We start from the raw sequence: 9,975 nt of genomic DNA, 5'->3' as shown, positions 1-9,975 counted from the left end.
CGTCTCGCAAGACAAGGGAGGGAGTGGGGAGGGGTGGTTTAGAATGGGGGAGGGAGAGGGTGAGGAGGTGTGTCAGGAAGGGTGGTGGTGGTGGGGGGGTGGCCCTTGCGTTAGCTGGGTGAACCTGTTGTTCCCTGCAGATGTGAAAAACACAGTGTGCAACAGGCTGCTGGTGAATCATTACTCAGCAGCAGCACGTAATGTCGTCTTTGAATAACCGGTTCCCTCTGCCGCTGATCGCTGATAGCTGGCTCAGATATGAAAGAGAGGCAGGTAGCTATGCTTTCACTGCTGTGGCTGTCTCTCCCTCTGTCTCTCTTTCTGAGTAACACATGTTTTTGGAGGGAAAACTCAAGGGGAGACTGCCTGGACAAATGCTTTTTTTTTTTTTTTAGAATGATAACAGTTCGTCTCTTACCATCCAATCAAAAAGAAGGCTGAGACAATAGCACAAGATTTCAATCTTAAAATTCTGAAATAAACAGCAATATATGCTCACATAGTTTTCAGCATTTTGTAGTGTAAAATAGACTTTTGCCCTGAAGCAGCAAAGCAAATCCAATTGATATAGTCTCTGATTCAGGCTGCCGCTGCCAGTGTGGTAACCTCCTGTGACGATTGCAGCAGTTGAACTTTGGCCTACTTTACTCGATGATGTAAGTTCAGGGTTCAGTGTTGCCAGAACTATGTGTGACGGGGGCTCCTTGGCTGGCCTCCTTTTATTGGCTGTCAGGCGAAGGCTTGCCTTTGTGGGATCAATGGTGGGTCACTGGAACATGCGCCCGTGTGCGCAGTTCAGAGGAACTGCTGAATAAAGTCATCGACACTTAATGATAAGAGGTAAAAGCACATGTTGGAGATAAGCTCAAGGCATTTGTAAAAGTTGTAGCAACAGTTAAAGAAGTAATAAAGGCATATGTTTCAGCATAACTTTAATGACTGTCCAATTGCCACATGACAGAACGGCAGCTCTCCATGAGCTGGAGGGTTTTCTTCATTCTGCTGCTTAAGACACTGGTATGCTACATGTCTTTAGGAATAAACTGCGTTTTAATGCACCCTCTTTTTCAAGTTAAGTTTACTTTTGAGCTTTAGTAACAAAAAGAGGTTTAAAAACATATGATCAAAACCAGAGTTGCACAAATGAATGCAAATTAAACTAAATTATTCAAAGGTCAAAAGTCGTTATTTGTAAAGGAAGGGAACAAATCTGAAAAATTGTGAAATATCTGAGAAGCAACTGTGACTGTGTAACATGTGGGAAATGGGAGAAGCTTTGTTTTGTTAATAATAATAATATATTCTTTTAAAGTATTGAATATTCTAGTCCATTAGTAATTTTTCAGCTAAGGTTTTCTAATATTTCATTAAAGTGTGGTAAACAACGCAAAATGGACAGATCACAAATCAAAGAAAAATCACTGATATACTTTTACTTATTACTTATTACTTATACATGTGGCAGACGTTTCAAATGATGAGGAGCTATAACAGCTTGTTTCAAACAGAGGATGAACTGAGGGGCTACAGTAAATCATACAAAACAGCATAAACATATAAATTTGGAAACGATAGGGCGCATTCAAATTAAGGGATGTGGGAAAGTATCAGCAAAGGTCCACTACAAGTACAGTTTCTGGAATTGATTTCTCCAAATCAAATTTCAGTGAGCCCTCATTCCCTATGGATGAGGGCATTATTGTCCTGGAAAAGACCACTCCCATCAGTATAGATGTGTTTGCAAATGTTATTACTCAGAACCACTTTGCATTGATTTGCACAGTTCCTTTCCTGTAAGGCAGGGGTGTCAAACATAAACTGAGATCTACTGTTAAAATTGCACTTCTTTATATTATTTAAAGACATCTCATGTAGTTACACACTGACAGAAAGTAGAGTTTCACTCAGCTTGATTATTCTGAATCCAAAATGAATGATGTTAAAACGACCCAATGGCACATAGGACAACTTTGTACAACAGGTCTCATTATCCTCATTGCCAGCCAGGAGTGAGATTTGGAAAAAAATATTGCATTTTTACTTTAATTTAATATAATCTATGAATTATAACAAAATTTTAGCTTGAAGTAGAAAAACAACATCTCTGAAATGTCTGCATCTGTATTAGACTGACTAACAAAAAGCACCAGAAGGCTCTACAGTAACTGTGCTACAGTTCAAAAAGGTAACAGTTGGTAGGCAATGATATAGCTTGGTCACAGTACAGGGACAAGCTTAATAACAGTGACAATAAGACTGGCTTGGATTGTTTGCAGTGTACACAGGTTCAGCTTGTATAAGTGTGCAGTCTCATAGGAGTCTAATCCTGTGAATAATTAATAACAGCTTATGAGTCTAAAGCTTGTAAAACCACCTTTAGCACCAATGATTAGAAGTAATAATTTTCTTCATGACTTTAGCAGTCTCTCACACCACTGAATTCTGAAGTTAGTGGGCATTCATTTCTGCACGGCTCTTTTAAGGTCCAGACACAGCATTCTGTTGTAGATTTGCTGGTCTTCTTCGGATTGTTGTCCTAACTAAACATTAGCTGTTGGACAGATGGTCTCAGATTTGATTTTCTGCAATACTTCATGGTTGACTCAATGACCACAAGGGGCTATGATTCCTATGTAGTATGGCTACAGATCTTGCCCCAATCTTCACCTTTTCGCCACCCTACTGACAGATGCTGGTGGTGATACGCTAATATGCTATTATTTTTGTGGCTGTGCATTATGTCCAAACCTGTCCACTTTGATCCAAAAGATATCGTTCCAGAACCTTTGCAAACTGCAGATTGGTAATACATTTAAACAAGATGTATTTGTTTAATATTTGTTAATTTGTAATATTATGAACGTTAACATGACCTGTAAGGTTTGAGGTGTAGCTCTTGGGTTTTTTGCAGTTTGACCATTAAGCATTGCACCATCTGACCTTGATCAGTTAATCAAGCACATTTGATTAGCTCTACAGACCCTATAGAGTCCTGTGAAAAATTATTGCAACAATTTGTTAAACTAATAAAGTATAATTGTACTTGTACTGGTAGTAGCTCTAGTATTAACCCACTTTCCTCCTACAGAAGGAGTACCATCATCATTGATAGGAAAAGGCAAGTAGTAGTGGTTATAGCAATTGTAGCTAAACTTAGTACTTGTTGTAGTACTGATAGGAGTGGAGTGCTACTTTTAGTGTAGATATTGTCTCTAAATATAACTGAATGCATGATAGTGTTGCAATTAAGGGGGGATATTTTCCTGAACATGGTTTGTGGAGCCAAGTGGACAAATGTCAGTACATCTGAGCAGTTATATAGAAACAGCAGTGAACAGGAGTAACCTCACACAGGGTCCGACTGAAGGTTGAAGACAACAAGATGTAATAAAAAGGAAACTCCTCGACAATGGCCCTTAAAGTTGTGTAACACCTGCAGCTCAAGTGTTTCATGAACAATATGTTCAGTTATTCAAGAACTGTCAGCTGTCATAAAACAAAAATACCCAGAGGATCTTCAACTTTAATGATGCTCATATTATCAGCACAGCTCAAACCGAATGGAATCTGAACAAAACTGCAGCAACGGGATGTAAGTGAATGGAAGCTAATATTGTCAGATCTTAACAAAACTACATTTTGAACTAATTAAACACAACTCTACTGCATAATATGTTTCTCCTGAGTATTTGTTAACATGTTCATGCTGCGAACTTAAAAAAATGATAATGTGTCAGAACTGCTTCCAGCTTGTGCTATATGCTCCAATAGGTCAAGAAAATCATTTAATGCTGCTTTAACATAATGCAAACAAACATTCATGCATCTTATCTTTTGTATGTGAACAGATGACAGATACTTCTTTAGGATGATAAGTTGTCACCTTGCAACGGGAGCGAAAACTAGTTCATTTACACATCAAGAAATCAATGAGGAACCTGTTTATTCATTTGAAGTGATTTAGGTTTGGGGCTAAATGTTTTCCAGGTCCCTTGTATATATTTGGCTCCTCCTCCATGTTGCCAGATGTTTGCAGTGGGTGATAGGTGCTGCTGCAGGCCTGCAAGTTTGGCATCTTTTATTTCAAAGCTATGGTGTTGTCAGTGTGGAGTTTGGCTTTGTCTTGCTAAAAGCTCACCTTTACAGAAAAATATGTCATCTGGATTTTTGAAGCAGTTATTGCTTTCAAAATATCTTTCTATATAATTTTGTATTAATGGGACCTTCACAGATGTGGAAGTTACCCATACCACCTGTAATAATACACTTCCATATCATCACAGATGCTGGCTTTTCAACTGTGTGCTGGTAACAAGCTTGATGAGCCCTCTCCTCATTAGCTCAGAGGACATGGTGTCAAAAATAACTTCAGATTTTAATTGCTCAGAATAATTTTACCCTTTTCCAAGTCCATTCGGACTGAGCTCAGACCCAGAGTAGATGGCAGCTTTGCTGGATCGTGTCTATGTATGTATTTTTCTTTGCATGGTAGACTTTAATTTGCACTTTGGGCAATAGTGACAAGCTACCCGCTGACAGTGGTCTTCACATGTCTTCCTGAACCCATTGCATGCTTTCCTTTACTATTTATTCTGTCAAATAATTTTTAAATATAAGATTTAAATCTTCATTCTATTTCAAACAGTATCCAGAATTATTTTTGTCTTGAGGGGAAGGTCCCAGCTCTTAGGGCAAATGTGACCTCAGAATTTATCTTTGAGGAAAAATTCTCAATACAATAAACAATAGTTTAGTGTAAACTGAAGATGTCCTTTAATACACTACAGATCCCAACCTACCTAAGAGGGCAAAGCTTTCTAAAGCTTTTATCTCCTGATGTATTATTATAGATACAGGGATACCTTCACTGTCAAAATAGTCATTCAATTCAATTCAATTCAATTCCATTTTATTTATATAGCGCCAAATCACAACAAAAGTCGCCTCAAGGCGCTTTATATTGTACAGTATATCCTATAATAATAGATACAGAGAAAAACCCAACAATCATATGACCCCCTATGAACAAGCACTTTGGCGACAGTGGGAAGGAAAAACTCCCTTTTAACAGGAAGAAACCTCCGGCAAAACCAGGCTCAGGGAGGGGCGGGGCCATCTGCTGCGACCGGTTGGGGTGAGAGAAGGAAAACAGGATAAAGACATGCTGTGGAAGAGAGACAGATGTTAATAACAGGTACGATTCAATGCAGAGAGGTCTGTTAACACATAGTGAGCGAGAAAGGTGACTGGAAAGGAAAAACTCAATGCATCATGGGAATCCCCCCGGCAGCCTACGTCTATTGCAGCATAACTAAGGGAGGATTCAGGGTCACCTGGTTCAGCCCTAACTATATGCTTTAGCAAAAAGGAAAGTTTTAAGCCTAATCTTAAAAGTAGAGATACTGTCTGTCTCCCGAATCCAAACTGGGAGCTGGTTCCACAGAAGAGGGGCCTGAAAACTGAAGGCTCTGCCTCCCATTCTACTTTTAAATACTCTGGGAACAACAAGTAGGCCTGCTTTGCCTGCACTGAGGAACAAATTGCAGTCATAAAAACTGCAATTTGTTTCTCACTGATTATGAAGCACTTCATTGAACACATTAGTCAAACAAGTCTAATTAACCAATAAATGTATATAAATACTCGAATTTTAGACAGATGAATTTTAAATACTGCAGAGTGGAATATCATAAATGGAAACTGCCACAGTGAGATGAGAAAAGCTTCAGGCAATGGCCATTTATGATTCATGACTAGCTGGTTCCATCACATCGAGGTAAACTTTACCATTAACAGCTTGGCTCAAGATGATTAATCCCTTCCTTATGAAGGAAAAAAAAACTGTATATGGCTGGTCTAGGTTTCCAGCATTTAATAGTTACGAGTGCTGCTGCACTGACATTTATAGACTGTCACAATTCACCACTGGTTTATACAGTGAAAAACATGGTAGGTTTAAGTGAGTAATGTGAGTAATGTCAGAACTTACAATACCTTTGGAGTGACATAGAGACAGAGAGAGAGAGAGAGAGAGAGAGAGAGAGAGAGAGAGAGAGAGAGAGAGAGAGAGATAAAGAGAGAGAGAAGCAGTCTGTTTATGAGCTTTCTGGGACAAGAACACTGATAGTGCTGCACCGACTGTATTCATCAATAACAGCGACTTGGTGAACAGCTGACACTGTTATTTTTCAGAGGTCTCTGTGTGTCTCTGACCAGTGCCTGTACAATGTTTTAAATAAATGAGAGACCTTTATTTTCTAACTCATTTCCTCACCTTGCAAAACAAATGCATGTTCAGCAGATCACCGTTTCACTTTACAGTACCTGGTTTCTGTTTTTGCTCAAGTTAGAAGCCAGCAACAAAACTTGGGTGGAAAGGATGAAAAGGCTGTGATTGTGGAAAATTTCTTTCTTTACAATCAAAAACTCAGATGTTTTGTGCCACTATCAGCATGAGGTGGCTGGGTTGCTTACAAGTGCAAACATCACTGAACACAATGTCTTTGAGCTATTATGTCATCATCTATGCAACAAGAGTATACAGTGTATATATCATGGAAACATTCACTAACAGGGAAAATTGGCACAAACAGATATGCTATCTCCAGTTTTGCCTGTGGTGTGGTTGGCAGCGTGCTAACTGGTGAAGACAGTCAACACCTCATATCAGATATCCTGCTCACATTTGCCATGTGTTCCACCAAAATGAGAGACTGCAGGTTGTTTAGGTGCTTTTCTACTATTAGCAAAGATCTACACTAACAAAGCAAAAATAAATTAATAAATGTCCCAGTTTTTAACTCTAGCCCTGCAGTAGACTGGGTGTTCCCTGCCTTTCGATCTATGGAAACTGAGAGGCCTCCAACCCTGAATAACACAAGGGGTTAGAAAAACAGCTGGCTGGTTTAACTAATATATGTGTGTGTATATATATATATAGTTAATATATGTCACTGAGTGGTGAGAGAATGAAAGTGATTGAATAGTTTTATCTGTAAAGAAAGAAGGTCCAGATAAGGCAGGATGGATTTATGAGCTACAGACAGCTAATCAGTTTAAAAGACCAGTGACTTAAAGATCAAATCAAATACCTTCTGATGGCTGAGCACTGCAGCATTGCTGCAGGAATAGCAAATGAGCTAAAAAGAGAAAATGAACAAAAACTGCAAAGACCAAAGTGAAAAAGGTGAGTTTTCCTAATAAACATAGCTTACAAAAAGACACATTTACATAGTATTACTACTCGTCCTGCAGTGCAGATATCAGAAGTATTTAGCTGAAATCAGGTACCAAGTAGAATGACCTAAATCAAGCATTTTGATTGCTGGGAATGATGTTTGTATATTTCTGGTGATCAACAAAATGTCTTTTCTGTCTTTTCACCAAAGAGACTACAAAAAAGATACATAATAAATCATTTGTAAAACGCAAGAAAGACCTTTGCAAGTTAAAATTTCTAAAAGGATCTGTTGGGTGGCATGTGTCAAAGGTGTGTCAAAGGTGTGTCAGAGCGTCACCAGAGTGACAGCAGCCGATAGAAAACAGACTGAAATGTGTCATTCAGGCTCGGTCTGAACTGTTCAGTGCGTGAGTCGAACTCTACAGCAAACAGCAGCTGCATCAGAGGGGGTTAAAGTACCAAGTGCACTGACGTAAAGGCACACACCCGATAGCACTGGGGGTCTTTGTTGAGAAAACACTATTTGTCAAAGGTGCAGTAATGAGTGACAACAGAGAAGATTTTGGAAAATATATTCAAATTAAATGGTCATTTCCAGGTATAGAGAAAAGGCCTTCTGTAATGCCTCCTGTATGACTTTGTATTATTTTTGTATGAATTTGTAGTGAGGGTGTCAAGCATACTGGCCTCAGACCAGAGTCAAGCAGCTACAGGGTTGATTTCAGCCCATTGGATGGCTTAGCAAAGTGGGACCCTGTCCTGGACCTCTGATTTACTTCTTTGGAATTATGAGATACTTATGTTCAAGTTCTTGAGTGCCTTTAAACTTCGTTATTTCTATTTCTTGGTCCTTGTTTGATTATGTTAGTTCCTCTTTTCCCTGTCCAGTCTGTGCCAGTCTCATCTTTGTCTTGCACAATGTATCCCTTCCTGTTCCCATAATTATCTGTGTTTTATCCTTCTGTCTCCCCCTCTTTCCCGTCTCTGTCTTAAGTTTGTATGTCTTAGTCACTTCCTATTTTATTTTGACAGTTCCTTGTCTTGTGTGAATCACGCTCAGTTTTCTTTCCCCTGTTTCGTCAGTTAGATTTTGTTCAGCTGAGTTCACAGGTGTGTTCACACTGCCCACAATTCCCTCCTGTGTATATATTATCTGCTTTCGGTTCTTTGTAGTCTCCACTCAGATGGTGTGTGAATGGCTGTCTATTAAGCCTTAAGTCAGTTTTGATATTTCGATATTACATCACCATTTCGAAAATTAAATGTTGTCTTTACATACTTTAATATTTATTTTGATTTTATAGTAAACTGCTATTAAGGTCATTTAATTGTTGCATTTTATTTCAGCTGTTGGGCCTTGAATCTTTCCTCCTTGATGGTGTGGTGGATGCCATAAGCTGCTGCTGCTGCTTATTTTTGGTGTCTCCTTTCAGAATCAGGCTGTGTAATACTAACTGTGGTAGTGCAGATGGTTGCATGTGGCTGTCCGGGCAGAACACATTTAGGACTGAACACCCTGCTCTTTCTCTGTCTCCCTCCATTACTTCTCCACTTCTTCTTACTTTTTTAGACCACACAATACTGCGCATTCAAGCGGCCACTCACTTAGCTTAACCTTTAGCTGTCTTGTTACAAATTCTGTTAGCAAATATGATTTCCCACTGCATTTCTTTTGTTCTGGTATAAGGCTGGCAGAGTCTGTAATTGCAAAAAGGAAAAAAAAAGACATTGCATTCTCAAAAGGTAAGAGAGATAATTGTTGCAGTACTGTAAATTTAGCTGCAGTGATGAAAAAAAGGTGATTTGTTTCATTAGAAATCTCCCACTTTGTGATGTTAGCTGTCTTATAAGTTCATGACTACGAATGATAAGTTCATTCAAAGTCACAATCAGAAAAATCACCATGATTTTTTAATATCGTTTAATTTTCATCTTAGAAATTTCCAGTTAACCTAATCCCACTAACTGCGTGTCTTTGTACTACGGGAGGAAGCCTGGAGTACCTGGAGACAACCCACGCAGACACAGGGAGAACATGCAAACTCCCAAAGGTTAGTAAAAACAAATGATTTACTAACAGCATATCTTTGTAATGAAGTATTGGAAGTAGATTTGGTGTCTGCAGTGAATATTTGGTCCACATAATGAATATTTGGTCCATATAATGACATATATTAGAACCATATAAGGACATTGCATCAGTAATGTGAAATCTAAATGTATTTATTTTTAATGTAAATTTGATAACCTGATGTGGATGAGTCAAAATAATTCGCTCCACCAATGACTCATTGGTCTAGAATTCAAAAGTGGAAAATATTAATGAACACAAACACATATGAGAGAGGACAGATGAAAAATAAGCATCAATAGATTATAAGGTTGCAACTATTTTAAGGACTCATATGAAACTGCATTAAATGCTGATCTGCTTTCTTAATTGTTCCATGTCTAATCTCTTGATGGTTTGTGGATCAGTTTCCCATAACTGTTCTTGTACTCGAGAGTTTGGTGAACTTTGTATCATCAAAACAGAGCTTTACACTAGACAGGCAATCAGCATACCCACATTTAAGAAGTATATATTTTAGCTCTAGTATATATAGAACTGAACTTAAAGCAGTATATACTTTAATATACTGCAAGTTTAGTATTCTTTATATACAAAAAGAGTGCAGTTTTAAACAGCTGAAGTAAGCCAAACGTTTGCACTGAGGAAGCATTATGCTCCTTGTTATTTTTAGAATTCACTAAAACATGTGAGATGTGAAAACTGAGATGAAGGGCTTCTTAGT

The sequence above is a fragment of the Rhamphochromis longiceps genome, linkage group LG5 (genome assembly GCF_057381845.1).
Source record: "Rhamphochromis longiceps isolate RC_006_pf linkage group LG5, R_longiceps_female_GT1.1, whole genome shotgun sequence".
Classification (NCBI taxonomy): Eukaryota; Metazoa; Chordata; class Actinopteri; order Cichliformes; family Cichlidae; genus Rhamphochromis; species Rhamphochromis longiceps.
This window is presented reverse-complemented; position numbering follows the sequence as displayed.